The sequence below is a fragment of the Bison bison genome, unplaced genomic scaffold, assembly GCF_000754665.1.
Source record: "Bison bison bison isolate TAMUID 2011002044 unplaced genomic scaffold, Bison_UMD1.0 scf7180017864372, whole genome shotgun sequence".
NCBI lineage: Eukaryota > Metazoa > Chordata > Mammalia > Artiodactyla > Bovidae > Bison > Bison bison.
In genome coordinates this window covers 1,673,139-1,677,868 of record NW_011494944.1, presented here as the reverse complement: position 1 = coordinate 1,677,868, position 4,730 = coordinate 1,673,139, and positions in this window count along the sequence as shown.

Genomic DNA, 4,730 nt, shown 5'->3' with positions numbered 1-4,730 from the left:
TGACTTAGAAAAGTAAATGAACTGCATATAGAGAATACACAAATTAAGTCAGAAATTCCCTTCCTAATTATGAGAGTATTGTTGCAGGTATTCACGTCTTTCCTTATTTATTTAATGTAACCCACTCCATCTCATCTTGATCTCAGAAAAGTTACTTTCCTTTTTTTAAAGATGATTAGATTTAAATCTAAATTGAACTGAAATTTAAATGGATTCAATTTTTTTATTATAAATAGGGTAATAAAATTAATGCAAAACACAGTCTCATTATTAAAATAATTTCAAGAAATAATATCTTGCTCCTAATAAGCAACATTTGAAATTGCACTTGATCCAGATCTAGAATAATAAGTGACTTATCACTTTGGCAATTTTTTCTTCATATATATGTGACTCGATACTCATCTTAGAAGGTGGTACAGTTGAATTAATAGTTATCACAGAAAACTTAAATTCTAGTTAAAACAGAAATATAACAAATTAATCATTTACATATATTTAACGGAAGAATGAAGTAAGTGTATTTCAAACTTGTGTGTGTGTGTGTGTGGTACATGCACACTTAGTCATTCAATTGCAACCCCATGGACTGTAGCCCACCAGACTCCTCTTTCCATGGAGATTCTCCTGGCAAGAATACTGGATTGGGCTGCCATGCCCTCCCCTCCAGGGAGTCTTTGAAAGCCAGAGATCAAACCCAGGTCTCCCACATTGCAGGTGGATTCTTTACCATCTGAGCCACTAGGGAAGCCCCAAAATACTGGAGTAGATAGCCTATCCCTTCTCCAAGAGATCTTCCCAACCAAGGAATTGAACTGGTGTCTCCTGCATTGTAAGCAGATTCTTTACCAGCTGAGCTACCAGGGAAGCCCATTTTAACCATACAACTTTTAAATAAGGATGTATTATTAACATGAATGAGCAAAATAAAGCTCTTTCCTCATGGTAGCTTAGGTGAATAAATCAATCTAATTTGAAGGGAAAACTCAATCTAATAATCAATGGTATTTCATCATTATATGAAGTCCTCATTTCATTTTATCCTTTAATTTTTTATGCTTAAGTCAATTTGGATTTGAGGAATATTATCTAATACTAGATTTTTCTCAAATTGCTGTTTCACTATTACCTGTGTTTATGTCCTGCATTTGATAAATATGCAATTATTAATTTAATATAAAAGTGCACATTTATTTCTATTAATAAACTTTATTTTAGAACATTTGAGATTTGCAGAGTAATGCAAAGATAGTACAGATGTTTACTGCATTACCACATATTCTGTTTACCTTATTATTGACATCTTAGTCATTCAGTATTATACATTTGTCATAATTAATGAACTAATATTGTACACCATTATTAACTAAAGTCTATATCATTCATAGTTTCTACACTTTCCCTATTCTTTTCTATAGTTCCTATTGTCCTTTTTCTCTTCCTGGATTACATTCAAAGTATTTCTTATATTTAGTCACCACATCTCCTTAGGCTCCTTTTGCTTGTGATATACATTCATTTTTAAGGCCTCACATTTTACATGTGAGTTCTATGCTAAAAAAAAAAAAAAGAACATTTATACTCTCTTTTACAATACAAACTAACTGGAAGACATGGAAGAAGGTTGTCACCACAACCTCAAGCTAATATACTAATACTTCTAAAAAGTAAGGAAGAATGATTAGAGTGGCAACAGTCACTAGCTGTCTCTCAGTTACATTTTTTCCATCCTTATAGTAAGAAAATACATTGAATTTTAGCAGAACACACAGCTATCCAGCTAGGGTCTGAATTTTCCAGCCCTCTTGCAGCTAGGTAAGGCAACACGACTAAGTCAGGCCAACATTATGTGAAAGGAAGTAATGTTGAAGTAAATTCCAAGACACTTCCTTCGAATTCATGCTTAGGTGTATTCCTTCTCCTTTCCATTGGCTAACGAGCTCACTCATTGCATTCAATATGAAGGCCATGAATCTGGGAGATGAAAGAGTCACAGGATGCAAGGGGTCTGATTTCTCAATAACTTCATGAAGTGGAATTCATCTCCTCTGCCCTACACACCTCACCTCTGTGTCATTTGAAAGGAAAGATGCAGACTTGGATACTACTAACACCCTTACAACCTTCAGTCTCTGTCGCAATAATTTACCATCTACCATAACTCACGCAGTACAAAAAGAAATGGTTAGAAATTCAAATTTTCAATGTACAAATGGAAAAGCTTAAATTTGAAAGTATTAGAATATTGCCAAAGATTAAACAGATAATGTTAAGTTATAACAATATAACTTATTTTGGAGTGCTCAACTGAAAAGCTTTGAAAAATAAATTTAATTTTATGTATAGCTTCATATTTCTATTGCTGCATGTGAGGAAGTTTTTACTTGAATTATTGCTAACTTTCTTTTATTGTTAACAGAAAATGTATAAAATAAAGATTTATTTTGAAGGGGGTTCCAAAAATGCCTTGAATTTTGGAATTAATTTGAAAGTACCTGCCTCTAGCCATTATTTCCCTAAAGCAAAAGAGACTTAGGAAAAAAGATCTCAAAACAAGAGATACTATAAGAAGAAAATAACTTCAAAACTCTAAGAATCTATGCTGTCTGGAATAAAAATCTCCTGTTGTTTCATTAAATGCTTATTTTTCACATGTATAGGAATAGTTGAAACCATTCAGCCTTGGAACAATGAACATAAAAAGGAGGGGTATTTTAGTGCATAACTATTTGATAGACTGTGTATTGCAGCTGGATCACTCAAAAACTGTTCTTTAGTTTCATAGTAGTATCATCCCTGAGGCTACTTAATGGGTGGTGTAACTCAGGTTAGGGGGTTCCTACTCCCCAGTGAGCTAGTTAAGCTAAATTGGAAAGTCCAGTCCTATTGCCTGTGCAAAACCTTCCCCATGACCTACTTGTATCTAGGTACATGTAATACTGAGACCACTCTGCTTCTATGGCTTAATGTTCCATCTATCATGTCACCATACCAGGAATATCAGTTCTTTTTTCTAGTTTCTAAAAGCAGTCCAATTATATTTTTTGAGTTTTATCACATTTTTAAAGAGTTGTGGGAATTAAAAAAGGGGTCATGTAGTAGACTAAGAGGTCTAAATCCAGCAAATCTATTCTTCCTTTAAGCTCAAGTATATGTAGAGTAGCCTAAATTTTATTAGCTCCCATATCCAATTCATATTCCCAAATGCACTGAGAGTTTCAGAAATGATTCTTACCAGGTAATAGTATCCATTCAACTTAGAAAGCATCCAGTGCCAGATATAGTACCCTATTATGTTCGTTGTGCTCAGTCTTTCAGTCATGTCTAACTCTTTGTGACCCCATGGACATTAAGCCACCAGGTTCCTCTGTCCATGGGATTCTCCAGGCAAGAATACTGGAGTGGGTTGCCATTTCTTCCTCCAGAGGATCTTTCCAGCCCAGGAACTGAACCTGTGTCTCTTGGGTCCACTACATTGGGAGGCACATATATGCATGTATGTATGTATTTATTTATTTATACCACTAAGCGTATAGTACCCTAACTTCTGCCCTTTTTTAAATATAATTAGCAAAAGTTGTAATCTAGAGAATTCTATTGGTCAGGATCAGTGACTTAGTGAAAAGGTAATAAAAAAAATATGATAGATGAATGAAGTAGCTATAAGATTGTGAGACAAAATGTAACCAAGTGATTAAGATACATAGATAATGTCATATATTTTTATTTTATTTAACAAGAAATAACCCTTTAACTATCATTGACTCAGTAGCTAAAACCTTTTAAGATTCTTTGTGATAAATAGAGTATGCTTTTCATTTGTTTGCTTATTTGGTTCATTACTTAAATGGCATTTTTGAATGCCAAAAATATTCAAATACTAGGAATTTCATATGAATCAATCTAACATGTAAGCAAAATCTTCTTTCTCTTCTAACCCCTAAATTTATTCTAATGGATTTAATCATCTATTAGTACACTGAAAGGATTCAGTACCCAAAGTTCAGGAGAAAAGTAGAAATGAATGCAAGAGGAAAGGGTAAAAGTCAAGGTGATGATGAAAAAGAATTAGTTGTGAACAGAGAGTCATGGTACAGACCTAATATATGATGTATTAATTCTGCTGCAAGAATATAATAGAGCATAAATGTTCTGACTAGCTCTCAAAATAGAATTCAGTTCAGTTCAATTCAGTCACCCAGTCATGTCAAATTCTTTGTGACCTCATGAACCGCAGCACGCCAGGCCTCCCTGTCCATCACCAACTCCTGGAGTCCACCCAAACCCATGTCCATTGAGTCAGTGATGCCATCCAACCATCTCATCCTCTGTTGTCCTCTTCTCTTCCTGCCCTCAATCTTTCCCAGCATCAGGGTCTTTTTCAATGAGTCAGCTCATCGCCAAAGTATTGGAGTTTCAGCTTCAACATCAGTCATTTCAATGAACACCCAGGACTGATCTCCCTTAGGATGGACTGGTTGGATCTCTTTGCAGTCCAAGGGTGTCCAGAGCCGTGTTAGGCATTACTGACAAAATGGATGCATGGCCCCAACCACCTCTCCTCATCCCGCAGGCAGGGTCCTGGGATTAAGGAGTTAGGTCTTTTGATTCTGACTTGTTCTTTCCTTTCTTCAGTTGAGTTAGCTGGAAAGAATGTTAAGGTGCTTATTATTCTTGAGAGAAGCATGAGAAAGCACAAAGCCTTCTGCAGTTGTGCCCAGAAAATAATC